Below are 20,496 nucleotides of genomic sequence, written 5' to 3'. Positions count from 1 at the left end.
CTTTCCTTCCTTCCTTACTTCCAACCTTCCTTCCATCCAAACTTTCTTCCTTCTCCTTCCTTCCTTCCTTCCTTCCTTCCTTCCTTCCTTCCTTCCTTCCTTCCTTCCTTCCTTCCATCCATCCTTTCCATCCTTCCTTCCTTCCTTCCTTCCTTCCTTCCTTCCTTCCTTCTTCCTTCCTTCCTTCCTTCCTTCCATCCTTCCTTCCTTCCTTCGTTTGTTTGTTTAAAAAAGGGAAGAGGTCTAAAGAAACAGAAATGGTGTAGAGTCTCCTGCTTGGGAGGCGGGGTTGGACTAGATGACCTAAAAGGTCCCTTCCAACTCTGTTAATCTGTAAACTATCCAAACAGACCCAACAACTCTTAGAAACGTCCAGCCGAAGCAGCTGATAGGAAAACCCAGTACCGAGTCCCAGGCGACCTGGAAGGCCCCCTTTCCCTCCCCTTCGCCCCGATCTCGCTCTTTTGTGCCCCTCGGTTTGGAGCAAGGCAAGAAATGCGGCTTCTAGTCTCAGCCAGGTCGCTTTTAGGCCAGCCACTCTGGCTTAATCCCCAAAAGCATGCAATGGCAAACCACTTTTCAAAACTCTAGCCAAAAGAAGAAGAAGAAGTGGGGATGTTTTGGAGGGCTGGAAGCAGCCCAGAGGAGAAGCGTGCTCCCACTGGCATCCCTCTGGGATCCAGGAGCGACTCGCAGGGCACATTTGACAGATTTAACAGAGCTGGAAGGGATCTTGTAGGTCATCTAGTCCAACCCCCCTGCCCAAGCAGGAGACTTTGCACCATTTCTGACCGATGGCAGTCCAGTCTCTTCTTGAAAGTCTCCAGGGATGAAGCTCCCACAACTTCCGAAGGTCAAGCCACGCCACTGAATAAACCGAATGACAGAGTTGGAAGGGACCTTGTAGGTCATCTAGTCCAACCCCCACCCTCCCGCCCAAGCAGGAGAGCCTTACACCATTTCTGACAAAGGGCGGTTGATTTAGCCCGGGGAACCCCTGCAATTCGAGCCCACCTGCACCTTTCCCCTTTCCTTGCAGCGCGGGGGTCCCCCGAATGGAAGCCCCCCACCCACCCCACCCCGCCATCCTCCTCCGGCAAGATGCACCAACCATCCGCTGCGCGCCTCCTGGCTCCCTCTAGCTCGACCGGCTCCGCTCGCGAGGAGCTGACCTACTTTCCGTGCCAGGCTCCCCAGCGCCGACGGGAACGCGCGCGCGCCCCCCTCCATCCCTCCCAGCCTCCCCTGTCCCCCCACCCCCCCCCACCCCCACGCCGGGCTCTCCAGACCCGGCCCGGATCGCGCACCAAGGTCTCTCCGACCTCCTCTTTCTCTCCGCGCAGCCACCGCTCAGGATGGCGCGCTCCCCCGCCTGGGCGCGCTCTCCGCCCGCGTGCCCGCGCACCTCCGCCTGCCTCGGGAGGGAGGGAGGGAGGGAGGGAAGGAAAGAGGGAGGGGGGAGGAAAAGAAGGAGGGAGGGCTAAACTCCAGCCGCGGTTCGCCGGAGTTACACAACCCGCCGAGGCAGGGCGCGCGCGGCCGCTGCGAGTTTTCCTGAAGTCGGGCTCTCTGCGCTTTTTACCAAGGGCTGCGCTGATCTTGGGGCATCGGCACCTTCCCGGACTCTTTCCCGTTTTCCTTTCCGAAAGTTTTTCTTGGGGCTCCCTTTGGAATCGTCCTTGTCGGCTTCTGCTCGCGTTTTTTTTTGGAGGGTCCTTCGGAGTTGCCTGGTTTTTTTTTTGCCTTGGGTTTACACTGGGGAAGCCGGAGGGAAACGCGATGATAGCCCGTTGGGGTTTCCCGGAGTTGGGTTCGGCGTTGGAAGCTGCCGTCCTGGACGACCCGTCGTCTCCCTAGGAGGAGAGGAAAGAAAGAAAGAAATCAGAAAGGTTCCGTCCGGCTGGGGGTTTTAAAAGGGCCGCTTTTTCCTTTTGGCCGAAGCGAGATTTCAGCCGCTTCTCCTCCTCCTCCTCGGCTCCGAAAGTCAAGCGCGAAATCGTGGCCCGGAGCTTCGTGCAACCGCTCTGCTGCCGGCGCGGGGAGCGAATCTTGGAGATGCCAGGTAGGCAGGTGGGTCCTTGGCTGCGAGCAGGTGGCTTTGGGAAAGGAAACCCAGCCCCACGCCGAAAGGTGTCCCAAAAGAAATAAAAAAACAACAACCTTGGACTTCCTTTGGTTTCTTTTTTTGTCCTTTGAAAACCTTTCGCTTCTCATCCAAGAAGCTTCTTCAGTTCTAACTTCAGAACTTTTAAGAAGAGATTGGACAGCCATTTGTCTGAAACGGTATATAGGGTTTCCTGCCTAAGCAAGGGGTTGGACTATAAGATCTCCAAGGTCCCGTCCAACTATTCTATTCTATTCTATTCTATTCTATTCTATTCTATTCTATTCTATTCTATTCTATTCTATTCTATTCTTATTCTTATTCTTATTTTATTCTATTCCATTCTGTCTTCTCTTCTCTTCTCTCCTCTCCTCTTTTCTTCTTTTCACTTCTGTCTTCTTTTTTCTTCTCCTCTTCTCTCCTCTTCTATTCCATATTCCGTTCTGCTCTCTTCTCTCTTCTCTTCTTCTCTTCTCTTCTCTATTCTATTCTATTCTATTCTATTCTATTCTATTCTATTCTATTCTATTCTATTCTGTTCTATTCCACTCATTGGATGAGAAGCTAAACATTTTCAAAGAAGAAAAAATAAATAAAACCCCAAGAAAGTCCAGTTGCCTTTTGAAGGATCAAGGTCCTGTCCAACTCTGTCATTCTGTAAGGGTCTCCTGCTTCAGCAGGGGGTCGGACTGGATGACCTCCGAGGTCCCTTCCAACTCTGTCATTCTATGATTTGTGGGGGGGAGACACCTTTGGGACAACCTTTACCTGGATAATTGAGAATCTCCATAGACTACTCATAGACAATGACCAACATAAGCAGGCTTGAGCAGGTGGTGCTGGATTATGGTTAGGGTTAAGGTCTTAGAGCAGGGGGCTGGACTAGAAGACCTCAAGGTCCCTCCCGGCTCTATTCTGGTTGATTCTGATTGTGACTCTCGGCACCCTCAATGCTCCGTAGTGGCTTTTTTCCCTCTTTGAGAACTCCTCCAGAATAACTTATTGTCCAAGATGCAAACATTACGTGAGTAATTGAGTGACTCTACATTAAAGCCTTCAGGTATTTCCCACCCAAACAAAAAACAAAAAAAAACCCCTCCAGGATTTCTATAAGGAATCCACAAATAAATCATCCCTGAATCCATCCGACCGGCCAAATCAGAAGTCAAGAACAGCGTAGAGATATTTTTAGGTCAGCTGGGAGGGATAACAGAGGAGGGAGGGAGGGAAAGGGTTGGAGGTGTTTTCCCAGGTAGATTCCTATTCTGGGTCTGATCTGAACCTAGAAACAATGCCCTGTGCTGAGCTTCTGTAGAGTTTTGCCTGAGTGAAGAAAGTAATTCTGAATTTTAGAAAATGTTGGAGACCATAAAAGATCTTTAAAAATGGCTTTGGACTTTCTACTCTGCCTCCGTTGCTGCAAAAGTGTTTGGCTTTTAGGCTGAGATGTACGGATAGAAATTCATTCGGATGGCCAGTCTAGTGGAGAGAAGGACCAGGGTAGACAGGATAGCAGCCTTCCAATATCTGAGGGGCTGCCACAGAGAAGAGGAAGGGGTCAAGCTATTTTCCAAGGCACCCAAAGGCCAGACAAGGAGTAATGGATGGAAATTGAACAAGGAGAGATTCAATCTGGAAATAAGGAAGAATTTTCCAACCGTAAGAACCATCAACCTATGGAACAGAAGTTTCCTTCAGAAGTTGTGGGAGCTTCATCACTGGAAGCTTTCAAGAAGAGATTGGACTGCCATGGGTTAGAAATGGTGTAGAATAGAATAGAATAGAATAGAATAGAATAGAATAGAATAGAATAGAATAGAATAGAATTCTTTATTGGCCAAGTGTGATTAGGTACAAATGCTCTCAGTGTACATAAAAGAAATGATACATTCATCAAGAGTTAAGAATCATAAGGTACAACATTTAATGATAGTCATAAGGTACAATAAGCAATCAAATCATACTGGGAAACAGTCAATATAAACCGTAAGGATACAACAACAAAGTTACAGTCATACAGTCACAAGTGGGAGGGGATGGGTGATAAGGAGTGATGAGATTAATAGTAATAGCAGTGCAGACTTAGTAAGTAGTTGGACAGTGTGGAGGGAATTATTTGTTTAGCAGAGTGTAGGGTCTCCTGCTTGAGCGGGGTTGGACTAGATGACCTACAAGGTCCCTTCCAACTCTGTTAATCTGTTAATGTTCTGACATGACAGTTGGAGAGACCTGTCCCTCTAAAGACAGACACTAGGATTTTAAAAAAAAGAAGTAAAGCTGATGTTCCTGACCTCATTTTATATACCCTGTTTGTAAACACCAAACCTCTGGAAGTTGTAAATAGGTGTACTCCTTCTAGCTGGCTTAGGAACTGGTTGGACGCATTGATTGATCCTCCCGCTGATTACCAGCTGACCAAAATTGGCGATCGATTTGTCTTTTTTACCTGGGTGTTGTTCAGAGCGTGTGATGCGGCTGTGCCCAGGTGACTCACGGAGTGTCATCCTAACCAACCTCTTGCCCAGGGCACCCACCCTAATTTATATGGCACTCAGAATGTCAGAGTTGCAAAAAAAAATTGGTTTTTATATGGTTTTATATATATATATATACATACATATACATATACATATATATATATACATATATATATATATATATATATATATATATATATATATATATATATATATATATATATATTTTCTTAAGTTTTCGGGTACTTACATGTATGGTGTTGCTTGGTTGGTATTTTCCCACGTCATTGTAGTTGTTCTTTTAAAGTTGTAGCAACGTTTCAGCAGAATCTCATCTGCCATCATCAGGCTTCTGTATTTATTTATTTATATATATATATATATATATATATATATATATATATATATATATATATATATATATATATAAATGTTTTTTATTTTATTTAACAACAAATCCATCTTTCAGTTATACAGCATGTCGACTGGGTACATATGACTTGTGCAAATATTTATATTTTGTATATATATTTATATAAACATTTATATTTATATTTTGTGTACATTTCTTCCTCTGATTACATTCAGATTAAAAACTACTCGACCTTATATAATCTCATCATTGTAACACTATTCACTGAACTTCTTCCTTTATTTTCCAACCATTTATAAAATAAATCCCATATCGTATAATATTCCGCTTCTTCTTGTTCTTTAATTGTGAATGTTAATCGACTCATTTCTGCACAGTCCAATATTTTCATAATCTCCTCTACAGTTTATTTATATATGGTTCACATTACATACATTGGTGCTTTGTGAACAGCGTAGGGTCTGGGTCATTTTATTTATCTATTCTATAGCAATACTTTCCCCCTCTCCTGGTTTCTACCTCTACTATCCAAAACTTGTACAACAAGTCCCATGTATTCGAAAAAACTCTGTGTCTTATTTTTCTTTTAATTTTAGTGTCAGTTTATCCATTTCATCGCAATCTGAATTTTTTTTTAATTGCATCTTCTTCTGTAGGTGTTTTCCTCATTTCCCCCCCCCCAATACTGTGCATATATACACTTTGTGCTTCTGTCAAAATATATAATATTAAATATAGACTCCCTTTATCATACTTTTCCGGTATTCTGCCTAACAATAATATTTCTGGCTTCTCATCTATATTTGTGATGGCGAACATCCACAGGTGGCACGCAGTGCCATTTGTGCAGGCATACAAGCCCTAGCCAAACTTACCTGCGTTGCGCATGCGCGCGCCTCGCGGCTGAGTTTTGGCCTGTTTGAGGCTGCTTTCGCTCTCCCGGAGGCTCGAGGGAAGCCTCTGCAGCCTCGGGAGGCCAAAAAATGGGTGTTCTGGAAATACCGTAAGTGACGAAGCGGGCCCATTTTTCGGCTTCCTGAGGCTGCAGAAGCTTCCCTCGAGCCTCCAGGAGGGCGAAAATGGCCTCAAATGGGCCTCAAATCAGCTAGGAGGCACGCACATGTGCAGTGCAGGTAAGGAGGTGGGGCAGGGCTGTTCTGTGAGCATGCACAGGGGGCGTGCATTGCATTGTGGGTGCCGGCACGCATACACTTTAGGCACACCACAACAAAAAGGTTCGCCATCACTTTCCTTGCGTGTAGCCAAAAGCAGAAGAAGAAAGAAGTGGAAAGAAGCAGCCTGGTGGCCAGGCCAGGTGCATGGGATGAGTGGGGCAAGTTCCCCCTCTCCACCCGTTCCCCCCTCCCCTCACTACCTCATGTTGTGCGCAATGCAAGCGACACAAGCCTTGTGTTGCTGCGGGCCATGTGGGCGGCACAGCCTTGTGTTTCCGCACAGCCTGGATTAATTGCTTTGGGGGTGACATTTCTTTGCAGACCACCAAAATTTTCTCATGGACCACCAGTGGTCCCCGGCTCACTGGCTGGCGACCACTGCTTTAGACTGCCCTGGGAATGGTGCCTCTGCTAAGAAGGGAGCATAATATTAATTACAAGGGATTTATTTTGGCCTGCGAAGGGAGAACAGCTTTGATCTAATGAATGAGACAAGGTGGTCCATTTGTTCAGACGTTGAAATATCAGAAATTCACACGTGTGTGTGTGTGTGTGTGTGTGTGTGGTGTGAAACCTAAAAAGAGATTGTCCTTGTATACCTGGAGTAGCTGGTCTTAACCGAGTCTTGGGTTTTATGATAGGGTTTACCCTGATTGTCGGAGCGTTAATTGCTTTGGTGAATTTAAAAACCAGCTATATCTGGATGAATTTGCATATGGAAAAATCAGTTCTGTTGCCAAACACAACTTCCTTCCTGCAAAACACACACACACACACAAGTTGTTTGCAACAGAAAATAAAATGCCAGGGCCTCTTCAAACTGGGAGAAATATCAAATCGTAATATAAAAAACTAGGATGTTTTTTTACATACATTTCCCCCCTAGCATTTTAGTTTAAAGTCACGATTCTCTTCTCTCTGTTAGCCTAGCTGGTATTTTTATTATTATTAAAAAGCTGTTTAACCTGCCACTGAATCAACTTAGTATAATCTTATACATGTTTACTTGGAGGTAAGAAGCATGGTAGAGTCTATTCCAGGGATCTGCAACTGTAAAAACATTCAAAGAGCCGTTTGGATCCATTTCCCACAGAAAAAAAACAAAAAACCCACCAGGAGCCACAAAACCTGGGTGGGCGTGGCCAACTCGATGTCACTCACTTCCACCAACAAGGGCCGGAAGAAGCTCCGGCAAGAGTGAAGCGCCGAATAATCAGCCTGGCCGCTTCTCCATCTCCTGCTGTCGCCTTTACCTTCTCAGGCCAGGCAAGGGAGGGGAGGGCGAGCCGCATGCAGCTCTGGAGCCATGGGTTGCCGACATCCAGACTATTCAGAGTGAATTGCACCAAACTCAGTTGGACTTACTCTAAGCAGGTAGACCTGCCTGTGGTAGAAAAACTGATTCAGATTCCAGCTTTTGCAATCTAAACTCCAATAATAAAATCAGTGTAAACCAGTTTCCGCATTGATTTTTTTTTTTAAAAAAAGTACATTATACAAGGAACCAGTCTCTCCTTGTTTCCCCCACTGAAAGGTTGTGAAACCGTTTTGATGATCTCTGTAGACGGATTGGATTTTGAAAATGTGTAGTGTTATAAATACACACACACACACACACACACACACACACACACTGAATCCATTCCATTTTTGCTAGTTTTACTGGTGCTAAGTGCCACCTATAAAACATTTTGTACAAGTTTTCTTTATATGCTGTCAATATTGCTATCATAGTTTCTTTAACTTGTTCCTCTTCCAACGTAACACCTAATAAATAACAGTATAATCTTTTAATCTGCTTATCTTCTGTTCCTGTTAATGTTTTCTCCAATTCTGTCAACTCTTTATTAATACTTTCATCTATAATATCTTTTTCATGCCTTGATTGTATATGTGCATACGAGTACCATTGTATCTCTAACCCTCGTTCATTCAATTCTTGTTTTGTTTCAAGCTCATCTGTAGCGTTATCATTAATACTTATTCCTCATCGATAAGTCACTATTTGCATCCTCTGTGTACAGTATATGGCACTGTGCCAGGTAGAATATTTGACCAAGAGATGAGATGATAGGCAGAGCTGAATTCTAACCAGGTTGGAAAATTTCAGTAAAAGCTGATAAATGTGATGAAAGCAAACCTAATGAAAGTTTGGTTAGGGCATTTAAAAAGTCCTCTTTTCATTTGGATAAAGAAGATACTCAATGAAGAACTTTAACAGAAGTGTTTCAACAGCTTTCTTGGTAAGAGTCAACATGCTTGAATTTTGAAATCTTTTTTCATGCATTCCTAGTCCGGCCAGCAGTTTAATGATTCTCAGTTTGACTTCATAAAAATATTAACAAGAGCCAACTCAGTCCTCTCCATAGTCCTCCTCCTCCTCCTCCTCCTCCCTCCTCCTCCTCCTCCTCCTCCTCCTCCCCCCCCTTGCAAACCTCACTCCTAGCACTGATGATGTTACCTAGTTGGGCCATGAAACATCTGCAAGAAAACAACCAAGCTCAGAGAGCACCAAGGACCCCGTTGTGTCAACCCTGAGCCACAAATATTCTCCTTTATTGATATCAATCTATTATAACATATTATTTGCATCCAAAGTAAAATGAATTGACGTTTTTGAATTTCACTATTTAGGACAAGTGAGGGAGTTTTAGCACTACGTGAGGATCTGTTACCTTTTCCTAACCCATTTTCAAGATTTTCTTTGGAGGCACCTCCAATTCTGTACTGAAGTTGGCTTACTTTAGGATTAGATCTTTTCCTCTTTTAAGCTCATAATTATTTAATGTGCTTTACAGGATGTGTGATGAAGCAATGAAGAATAGCAGTTGTAAAAGTCAGCTTCTCATTAGAGAGGCATGATTGTCAACAAGCAAAGGTTTTATAGGACAGTGTTACAGAACAGTGATCGGTGTCCTTTTTTTGTGTGCACGTTGAAAATTTGGAAGTCTATTTTCAGCCCAATAAAACAAGATTCTCCAGTCACCCCAATATAAAAAAGATGTTGAGACTCTGGAAAAAGTGGCACAGAAGATCAACAAGGATGATGAGGCTAAAACTTATGAATAACGGTGACAGGAACTGGGTATATCTACTCTAGTGAAAAGAAGGACCAAGGGAAACATGAGAGCAGTCTTCCAATATTTGAGGGGCTTCTACAAAGATGAGAGGGTCAAACTATTCTCCAAAGCACCAGAAGGCAAGACAATAAGGCGACCAACCGTCCTCCTTTAGGGAGGACGGTCCTCCTTTTGTAAGTTCTGTCCTCCCTCGAAAAGTGTCCTCCTACACGTCCTCCTTTTTGATATTTGAAGACTAATCTGTAAATCTCCGTATTTGATTGATGTCGATCTGATCCGTTGTGTGTGATGTGACGTATTTGTATTTGACATGACGATTCGTCAAGGCTCGGTGCAGTGCGGCAAGACGCGATTATGAGACGCCTGCGCTCCACACAGGAGAATGGTTTTGAGAGAGTGCGCCGCGCGCAGGTGGCTTTGTTTTTTTCCTTCAATTGATTTGTGTCCTCCTTCTCAATGTAAAAAAGTTGGTCAACTTAAAGACAAGAAACAATGGATGGAAACCACTTAAGGAGAGAAGCAACCTAGAATTAAGGAGAGACTTACGAACAATGAAAGCAATCAACCAAGGGAAATGACTTGCCTTCAGAAGTTGAGGGTGCTCCATCATTGAAGGCTTTCAAGCAAGAAAGGTCTAGAACCGTGGTGGCTAACCTTTTTGGGTTCCTGTGCCAAAAATTGTGCATGCGCTTGCATGCTAGCACCCAGAAGGCAATCCCTCCCGCCGCCCCCCCACCATCCCCTTACCTGCATTGTGCCTCCTAGCTGATTTTTGGCCTATTTGAGGCCTTTTTCGGCCTCCCGGAGGCTTGAGGAACATTTCTGTAGCCTTTGCAGGCCGAAAAATGGGCCCGTTTTGTCACTTCCAGTACAGGAAATGACGAAACGGGCCTATTTTTTTTGGCCTGCAAAGGCTTTCCTCAAGCCCCTGGGAGGCCAAAAAAGGCCTCAAACAGGCTGAAAATCAGCTGTGAGGTGCACACATGCACAGTAAGGTCAGTTTGCCTGCGGCTCGTGTGCCGGCACAAATGGCTCTGCGTGCCACCTATGGCACACACGTGCCATAGGTTCGCCATCATAGGTTTAGAAGACCTTCCAACTCTGTTATTCTACATTTTAAGATTGGATTCAATCTGAAATAGAAGATCCCGTGTTTGTAGGAGATAGCAACATTCCCTTCCAGTCATCGGAGACCCTGAAAGCTAACCATTTTCTGTATGAAAGGAGAATTTTCTCCCTGCTTTGTAGACTCAGAAGTGAGTCTCAAATTCTTCTGAAATGGCAGCATCTCAGGCCAGATCAGCGTTTTCTCAACTGTAACCATTTGAAGATGTATAGACTTCAAGAATTTCCCAGCCGGCGTGGGAAATACAAACCATAGCATTGAATCCCGCTGGTTCTCTTTTGTATAGGGTGCACCTAGTCAATTGCATTTATTTTTTCACGGGATGGGTGATGTGTGGAATCTCTTTTGCATGTAGTTCTGTGCAGGGATGACTCCACTCTCTTTAATCCTATTAGGCTTGAAGGAATGAAGTGTGCCCAGACTTGCTTTTCCGTGTGGCAGAAAAGGCATGCACCGTTTCCTGCCTCAGTGAGAACTAGGACATTGTTCTCCCACCTAGTTGGAGCCAGCACATCGGAACTTGAGAATCCGTGGCTGGATGTAAGTTACTAGATAAACTCCTGCAGATGTTTCTTTAGCAACCGATAAACAGCTACAGGTAATCTTTGGCTTAGGATCAAAATTGAGATCAGAATCACCATTGCCGAACAAGGAAGTTGTTGTTGTGGTTTGCCAGCAGCCTGTGCAGATGGCAGCGGAATCAGACAGATCCTGCCCTTATTCTTTTTCTCTCCCTTCCTGCTTATGAAAAAGAAAGTTTTTAATGTCCAGAAATCTTTATTATCCCTTTGGCATTTTGTTTTATTTTCAGCTTAATTGCCTATTGATGTCAAAGCGGATTTTTCCGATTTCTTATTTAAATCTCTTAGTTGCCAGTATAGGGAAGGAGAGAGAAGGAAAAAAAAAGCCAAACCTTTCCCTTTTCACTTTCCTTCACTGCTTTCGACTCTTCTTTGGAGCAATGTTATTTTTTGTAAGTTTAAATTCCAGGGTACCTTGGTTGTTGCTTTTACAATTTAACCCGGTCAGCCAAAACTTTCACTTCTTATCTTCCTCCTGCACATTCTTTTCCGGCCGAGATCTTCTTTGTGGTGCCCATTTCTGACCACCGCTGCAACCACCTTCGGGAAAGGGAGTAATGGCCAGCTGAGGAGGAGAGATGCGGCTCTCCTCAACCCTGCTGGTGGTCTCCTCCCTCCTCACCACCTCTACGGGGTGGCTTAGCCCCGAAACCAGCCGGCTCGGGGCACTCCAGCGGCGAGCCCAGACAGAAACCGCACATGATGGCGGATTTCTGTCTGTCGCCGAAGCCCTTCAAACTGGAAGTCCTCGGAGCACCTACAACTTCTGAAGGCAACTTCTGTTCCACTGGTTGATTGTTCTCACTGTTAGGAAATTTCTCCTTCGTTCTAGATTGCTTCTCTCCTTGATGAGTTTCCAACTGATATCTCCAAAGCCCCCCGAAGGTAGGACAAGAAACAACGGATGGAAACTCATCAAGGAGAGAAGCAACTTGGAACTAAGGAGGAATTTCCCGACGAACAATGCGAACAATCAACGAGTGGAACAGAAGTTGCCTTGTGGGTTGCTTCATCACTGGAGGTTTTTAAGAAGAGACTGGACAGCCACTTGTCTCAAATTTCATAGGCCTGCTTGAGCAGGGGACTGGACTAGAAGATCTCCAAAGTCCCTTCCAGCTCTCTCCCATTTCTATTGACACTGGCACAACATTAGTTCTCCATCTGTTGAAATGGGGGTTTCAGTAGCTGAGATCCATCAGGAAAAAGAGGTCCACTCCTAGATTAGAAACTTGAGCTTCCTGAAGCTCATGCTTGAAGCTTTATGAAGTTCCTTTTAAGCGCTATGTAGAGTTGTAATTGCAGGAATGTTCCTCTCTCGGATGGCAAACCTCAGATAAAGAATGTTTCCAAGCAAATACAACTCAGGCAAACAAAGTCACTAATCTAAAGGAGGATTAGAGAGAGGAAGTCAACATATGTTAGACTTTAACTAGAGATAATTAATTGTGTTAATTACTATTATGCTAAACAGTAACGAAAGTTAAGCAATAACCAAAGTTAACCAATGTTGGAGGAGTACTAAAAATGTGTATAAATGCAAGACTAGACTCCAATAAAGTTCATCATGATTCAGTTGATCATGATCAAACACCTCGACTGCCTCGTCATTACAACAGCGCTACTTTTTGAATTGTTCCATGCGTCACCAAACTCCAAATGATTCAAACTCAACAGGTAGCGCAGGTGTTACCTGTTCTACCGCTGCCAACTTGGAAGGGAAGAAGGAACTGTTTATTGCAACGATATACAAGGATTGGCATTCTTGTTCCCATCATTGGGTGGCTGTTGTTGTTTTTTAAATTTTGGTGTGCCATTTGGAACGTGTTTGTGTGGGGAAGTATTGCATGCCAGGGCAATAATATTGAAAGTGAAGATATCGAACTGTCTGTCAGGAGCGAACTGGAGCTGAACAACTACTGCGGTGACCTCAACGTGCCTGAAGCATGCTCTGGTAGATGACATGGGTCCATCGTTCCTCAGGCTGGACACGATCCAATCAGGGGTGGGCTTCAAAAAATTGAAAAAAGCAACGGGTTTTCTGCCCAGTTGCTGGGTGGGCGTGGCCAAGGTGGGCGTGGCCTAGTCAGCCTCCTGCACCATGGTGTGGGGGGGGGCATTTTCACCCTCCCCAGACTCCGGAGGCTTTTCTGGAGCCTCCAGGAGTTCAAAAATGGCCCCCCTGGACTCCGAAGGCTCTCTGGAGACCATAAACGGGCCTGTTTCTGGTCTTCCGGAGCCTCCAGGAGGCCCGTTTTTCTCCCTCCCCAAGCCTCCACACAGGCCCTGCCCTTACCCGGGATCCAAAATAAGCCACGTGAAGAGTCCTGGGAGGGGTGGGGAGGGGTAGGCGGGGCCAGCCAGTCATTGCAACTACCAGTTCGGTGAACCAGATGTCAAATTTAACATCTGGTTCGCGCCAACCGGTGCAAACCGGTAGCAGCTGAGCGCTGGATGCAATTATACAGACTCCAGGACTGCTGAGAAAGTAAAGGGAATGGCATCCACCCATCCATCTTGAGGATGGCCCCCTCCCCAATTGTCTCCCCAATCGAGACAGTTGAATAACTAGATTGGTGTGAGAAGAGTTTTTGAAGCAGCTGCTGAAAATGTTTCTTCTGGGACCCCGGGTGTTTTGAGAAGCAGAAGTAAATGAGAAGTTGACTCTAATTTAACTCAGGTGAAGACAACGTAGTGGTTTTTCAAAAATAATACCTGGGGTTTTAGATCCCAGTCAGTGTAAGCAAAGAACAAGGGATTGTGGGAGTTGTAGTTCCAAAGCACCTGGAGTGCCCCTGGCTGTCTCCCTCCGATGTAGTTAGCGTCCATCTTCGGTGCTGAAGCTGTTTAGTGTATTTGCACAACCTGTCTTTAGAACACACAGATGACATTCAGATGAAGTAGCTATCCTGTTACATTATTTAAATGTTAATGCCAGATGCTGATATTATCACACAGGGAAGAAGTTAATATGTAAATAGCTTGCCTGTTAAAACACCGGGAGTGATATTCCACCACAAAAGAGAATTGGTTGAATTTAATTTATGACTCTACAAGGAAGAAACAAGGTGAAGATAGAGAATTGCTCTCCCCTTTGATGTCCAAGGTGACATATCTTCACGCTTTGAAGTCAGCTACGTTGTCTATCCAAGCACCCAACTTTGTGTGCCTATGTAGGTGGTGTACCCTGCTTTCCTCCTCTTAAAAGATTTTATTATAAGTTTAGTAAAAAAAATAATAACTTCCCATCTTTTTCTACTGTGCCTAATGTCAACTGAGCAGTTTAAGGAAGCCACATCAATGTTATAAACCAACCACATTAATCAGAGTTTATCAGATTGGGTAACATGACAACCTGTGATTATAATTTTTAAAAAAACAGTAGAACGTTCTACACAACGCCCATCTGTGGAACAGGTGGGAGGAGAGCAGCTTGGCCACTGTTGTTAATGGCCCTTCTACATTCAGGAAGTTGTTATCAACTTCCATCAAGACCATAATTGTGTTTACATATTGTGCTAAGGTAAGTCTAGGCTGCTTTTCTTGACTTGAAAGCATCATTAGATGTTGGACAACACAAGGTTTCATCCTTAACTGGAGGTGATTAGGTCTTATTTTTGTACCTTCTGGGACCCCTTACCTCCAGTTGAATCCTTCCGTTCTTCCAGATCCAACATGGATGGGATCCTTTGGATGAGAGTATTTACACCAAGACAAATTCCTTGTGTGTCCAATCACACTTGGTCAATATTCTATTCTATTCTATTCTATTCTATTCTATTCTATTCTATTCTATTCTATTCTATTCATTCTATTCTATTCTATTCTCTCCTTCTATTCTATTCTATTCTCCCTTCTCTTCTATTCCTTTCTGCTCCATTCTATTCTATTCTATTCTATTCTATTCTATTCTATTCTATTCTATTCTATTCTATTCTATTCTATTCTATTCTATTCTTATTCTGTATTCTGTATCTACTCTGTTCTATTCTATTCTGTTCTGTTCTATTTCTATTCTACTCTATTCTATTCTACTCTATTCTATCTCTCTACTCTATTCTCTATTCTATTCTATTCTATTCTATTCTATTCTATTCTATTCTATTCTATTCTATTCTATTCTATTTTCTATTCTATTCTATTCTATTCTATTCTATTCTATTCTATTCTATTCTATTCTATTCTATTCTATTCTATTCTATTCTTTGGGTTGGAAGGGACCTTGTAGGTCATCTAGTCCAAGCAGGAGATCCTACACCATTTCTGACTGATGGCACTCCCCTCTCTTCTTGAAAGCTTCCAACCATGAAGCTCCCACCACTTCTGAAGGCAACTTCTGCTCCATGGGTTGATGGTTCACACCATCAGGAAATTTCTCCTTATTTCTATGTTGAATCTCTCCTTGATCAGTTTCCATCCATTGTTCCTTGTCTGGCCTTCGGGTGCTTTGAAAAATAGGTTAACCCCGTCTTCACTGACATATTGAGTAGATGCTACGTTAGGTCTTCTTCTCTAACCATGCCATCCTTTAGTGAAAGGTCACATGCATTTTTAACTTCTGCTTCTGGGATTGTGCGGTGTGCCTTCGTTGACCACTAACTCATTGGTTTTGACAGTGCGATACGGCTGAATAAATTAACTCTTTCTGAGTGCATGTGAATGGAGGAATTTACTGTAGTCAAGGCAGAATAACTTAGGGTGGATGGGATGTGTCATGCCCCTGTCAGAGTCTGAATCTGAGGAGGAAGATGAACAGCCGACAGGGAATGGGAGTGTGGCTCCGTTAGCTGTGGAGGAAACTGGGGAAGGGCAACGTCCGGCTGGGCAGAGCAGGGGAGAGGTAGAATAAGGGAGAGGGAGTTCAGAGGAAGACCCAGGCTATGCAGGGAGGAACAGAGAAGAGAGCATCGTGGGCTGTGTGGGGAGGAAAGGGCCCTGTTTCCCTTTATTAGCCACACCTGGGAAAAGAGTTTAAAAGAGATGCATGTTGAGTGTGGTGTCTGCTGGGAGCAAATGTGAGTTTATTTTGTTTTGACTTTGGTTATCTGAGTTCCTGGCATCCTCCCAACTGTGTTGAGTTATTGCCGTGCCTTCACATCTGGAATTTCTTCTCTTGCCCTGCTGGACTAATAACCTCATTTTGCCTTGATTGGACTTATAGTTACAGTTTTTGTTGACCATGTTTTGGACTTCATTCTCTGCAGCCAAAGACTGTTCCTGGGAGAGTTTTTCTCCAGCCCAGAAGGTAACCAGGACATTGGGGGCAAAGTTGGCGCTAATAAAAGGGACTCCTACTGATTATCTGACTGTGTTGCCTTTGTGCCACGCCCCTTTGGGTCATCACAGGATGTATTTTTGGACAATTGATTGCTCCAGATGAATTCCTGCATCTCTGGATTTGAGGAAAGAACTAATTTAAAATACCTGGTGCGGTTGAACCTATTTCCAGACTGATAATCTGGAGATCTGCTTAAGTTTTACTGGACAGCTGCACTTTTTCTAGCTCTCTTTGGAAAACAAGTTCTTTCCTCTTGTTGTAGTTTTGTAGTCTGGCAACTTGTACACTGTGATGAAAAGTGGCAGAAGGGAATTAAAGAAACAAACAGAGAATGACAGATCCTGTTGAGTTCTCTCTGTGCTGAGTCATATTCTTTTCCTAGCCGACTTGTCTTATTGCCCAGCCAAACAAAGGAACTGTAGCAATTAGGGTGTATATACTTTAAATTAAACATATGGAAGCCTAAGGTATTTGTTATGTGGCATTTACTACAATCATAAGCTGTAGAATGTGTGGTCAGGAACATCCTTAAGTTCTAAAAGGTTCATTCAGGTCAATTTAGCAGAGGTTTTAAGGGGTTGCTCTGTATTTTAAAATAAAGATCTTCCTTTGATTTGATACTTGTGAGCTTTTATTATTTGGAGATTTTGCTATTTTGAAAAAAAAAAAAGTCTATTGCCAAACAGACGGTAGCAATTTAGACCTAAATGCATAGAATAGAATATGGTACCTTATTTGGAGTACTATGTACAGGTACAATAATCCTTGATTTAAGACCAAAATTAGGACAAGAGTCACAAAGTTGAAAGGGAACTTGGAGGTTGGAGGTCTTCTAGTCCACCCCCCTGCTCAAGCAGGTAACCCTACACTATTTGAGACAAAGGGGTTATCCAGTCCCTTTTTAAAAACCTCCAGTGATGAAGCACCTACAACTTCTGGTGGCAAGTTGTTCCACTGGTTAATTGTCCTCACTGTTAGGAAATTTCTCCTTAGTTCTAGGTTGGTTCTCTCCTTGATGAGTTTCCACCCATTGCTTCTTGTCCTGCCTTCTAGTGCTTTGGAGAATAGCTTGACTCCCTCTTCTTTGGGGCAGCCCCTGAGATATTGGAAGGCTGCTATCATGTCACCTTCTATTCATTAAACTAGACAAACTCAATCCCTGCAAACATTCTTCATGGGTTTTTCTTAGCCTCCAGGCCCCTAATCATCTTTGTTGTTCTTCTTTGCACTTTTTCCAAATCCTCAATATCTTTTTTAATACTGTGACGATCAAAACTGAATGCAGAATTCCAAGTGTGGCCTTACCAAAGCATTATAAAGCGGGATTAACACTTGACGTGATCTTGATTCATGCACACTTCATTTTACTTCGATTATTTTACTTCTCAAACATGGCTAAAAATTTTCGACCAGCCCCCTAAAAAAAGGAAGAAAAGAAGAAAACAATGGAGAAAGGTCGCTAGTTAAAGACTGGCTGGTTCTTGCTTTAGATATCATCCCCGATTGTGTCTTCCTACCCTTGTTTCAACTCCCACTGAAGGGAGATGCAGCAGGAGGTTTAGCCCTAGGCTAAGTGTGCTTCTGCTAGCTTTTTTATTTTTATATTTTTGAAGACAACCGTGTTATGTAAGCCCCATAAGCAGAGATGAAAACGATTCGTCCCTGTTCTTTTTGCTTGCTGTGTTTCCCACATGCCCTCGTTTTTGGTCAATGAGAAAAAGAGCATCCCGCAGACAACGTCTGAATCAGAAAGAGTGCGGATCATAGTTTCCTCTTCTGGGTGGGGTTTTTTTTTTTTGACACCGTTTCTTCTAATCTGGGTTTATTTTGGAAAGGCATCCAGGCAGAATAATCTGTCCTGGATGAGATGATACGCCAGCAAGCATCTCTCATGTATTCGCTGTTGGAAAAAAAAAATTTGATCCATCAGGATGGCATGGAAGGAATTTATATAATTTCCATACCTGTTTTTTTCTCTCTCCTTATTTTCTTTTAAATTAAGCACTGGAGATAATATATTCCTAGTTTAGGTGCTTCCCTCCCTCCCTTTAACTTCCTCCCTCCCTTCCCTCTCTCCCTCCTTCGTTCCTCCCTCCCTTCATTGTTCCTCCATTCCTTCCTTTTCCTTCCTTCCTTCCCCCCCACCCTCCCTCCCTTTGTCCCTTCCTTCTTTTAAAGCCCCTTGTCCCTTTTCCCCCTGAAGCACTTTAACATAGAGATTTTCTTATTTTTCCCTTTGTAGTTTTTAGCTAGATTTCCCCACGTATAAAATATACTGTCTTCTGTGCATTGATGATGTATTTATATTAGGATACACCAGTTCTTTAGCCCTATAGCTATATCTAACATATCATATTGCAAACTTTTTCTCTAAGAAATGTTAATTTCTGCGAAAGGATGTTTTTCCCAGTAAGAACTGGCAATATGTCTAAGGTTTTAGTCTGGCCCCTTTCTGTAGAGGAAATTACAATTAGCAAGGAATTCAACAACATTCATCCCTTCCAGATTGACTAAATACTTTTATTTTATTTTCTCTGTCACATTCAAGAAAATCAGTTGAGGCTGCAGACATTTTGTTACAAAGCATGCCTATATAATATATTTGCTACCCTCATCCTTGATGTGGTCATTTCTTGTGTGCTACATTTAACTAGTTGGAACATCATCCTTTTTTTTCCCCCCTTTCCTTGTTTTCGTTTTCCGGATGGAATATTGACAGACCACTTGAAGAGATATAGATTTTGAACGAAACAATTCCAGCTGATAAGCTCTATCATAATAATACAAGCCACTGGCGCTTGTCAATTACACCTCAAAACAAGCAGCCTGAAATATCTGGGTTGGAGGGGGGGAGCACAATGAGATTTTAATCATAAGCTAGGTACGCACTTGATCAGATTAGTCAGGGTGGAATAAAAATAGCACTAAGCAGAATGAACGAAATGTGCTTGTTGTGTTCCCAATTGGAGGAAAGGACAGATCCTGAGTTCGGATTTTGGATGGTGATGCTTGCCCTGGCCGTTAGTGTATAAACCCCACTCTTTTCTAGCACTGATGATGTTACCTAGTTGGGTGATGAAACGTCTGCAAGAAAACCACCAAGCTCAGAGAGCACCAAGGACCCCAGAAGCCTTCCTCCTCTTCTTCCTCCTCCTCCTCCTCCTCCTCCTCCTCCTCCTCCTCCTCCTCCTCCTCCTCCTCCTCCTCCTCCTCCTCCTCCTCTCCTACCACCTCTACCTCCTCCTCCTCCTCCTTCCATATGCCCCCCTAGCATTGATGATGTTACCTAGTTGGGTCATGAAACATCTCCAAGAAATCACCAATCTCAGAGAGCACCAAGGACCTCACAGTCCTCCTCCTCCTTCCAATTCTGTTACTCTATTATTCTGTTACCACAAAACGTGCCAGATAGTCCCACTAACTGTCTGACAATATTAATATATTCTATTAAAATGACAGTCCATGTCTCTTCTTGAAAGCTTCCAGTGATGAAGCTCCCACAACTTCTGAAGGCAACTTCTGTTCCATTGGTGGATGGTTCTCCCTGTCAGAAAATCCCTACTTATTTCCAGGCTGAATCTAATTGGGATTAATGTTCAGGCATGATTCTAAAGGGTACTGAGATGATATATACATATTTCCCAAGATGTATCCTCCAAGCTAACCACACGTTCAGAACGAAAAAGCTTCTCCTGTGAGTAGAACAACAACATAACAATGGGTTGTTGTTATGATGACTTTAAGGTTAAAAGAAAAGATGGAGCCAAATCAGTTTGGGAACTTGGTTTTAAGAGAGAGAGAGAAAGAGGGAGGGAGGGAGAGAGAGGGAGGGAAAGAGAAAGGGGGGGAGGGAGCGAAAGAGAGAGAGAGAAAGAAAGAGAAAGAGAAGAAAAGAGAGGGAGAGAAAGAGAGAGGGAGGGAGAGAGAGAGAAGAGAGAGAGAAAGAAAGAGAAAGGGGGGGAGGGAGCGAAAGAGAGAGAGAAAGAAAGAAAGAGAGAGAGAAAGAGAGAGAGAAAGAGAACGGGAGAGAAAGTGAGAGAGAGGGAGGGAGAGAGAGAGAAGAGAGAGAAGAGAGAGAGAGAGAGAGGAGAGAGAGAAGGAGAGAGAGAAAGAGAGAGAGAGAGAGAGAGAGGAGACAGAGAGAGAAGAAAGAAAGTCCCTCTCGCCTCCCTGTCCAATTTTCCTCCCAACCGTTGCAGTGGCGAGGTTGACAGTGAGTAAAGGTTGACCTCAGTTCCTAACAGACTCTTGCATTCCCCGGGGCAAGAACTCAACCCGGCGTTTGCTGTGACCAACCTCTCCTCT

The 20,496-nt window shown here is 43.7% G+C and overlaps 1 protein-coding gene across 2 annotated transcripts in view; it reads left to right on the top strand.

The window, feature by feature from the left end:
* The first annotated feature begins 1,509 nt into the window (after positions 1-1,509).
* Positions 1,510-20,496, top strand: part of PASD1 (PAS domain containing repressor 1) — a 59,598-nt gene continuing 40,611 nt past the window's right edge. Inside the window, exon 1 of one of the 2 annotated variants that reach the window (XM_026674810.2) lies at positions 1,510-2,062. The gene's annotated coding sequence lies outside the window, so the exon portion shown is untranslated. Of the gene's footprint in view, positions 2,071-20,496 lie in introns of both variants that reach the window. The other variant, XM_087972206.1, reaches the window with a different exon arrangement.

Source organism: Notechis scutatus, chromosome 10 (genome assembly GCF_049901735.1).
Source record: "Notechis scutatus isolate UNSWTSFEM ecotype Mainland chromosome 10, rNotScu1.2, whole genome shotgun sequence".
Classification (NCBI taxonomy): Eukaryota; Metazoa; Chordata; class Lepidosauria; order Squamata; family Elapidae; genus Notechis; species Notechis scutatus.
Note: the sequence above shows the minus strand (reverse complement) of the source record. Positions and strands in the feature narration are given on the sequence as shown.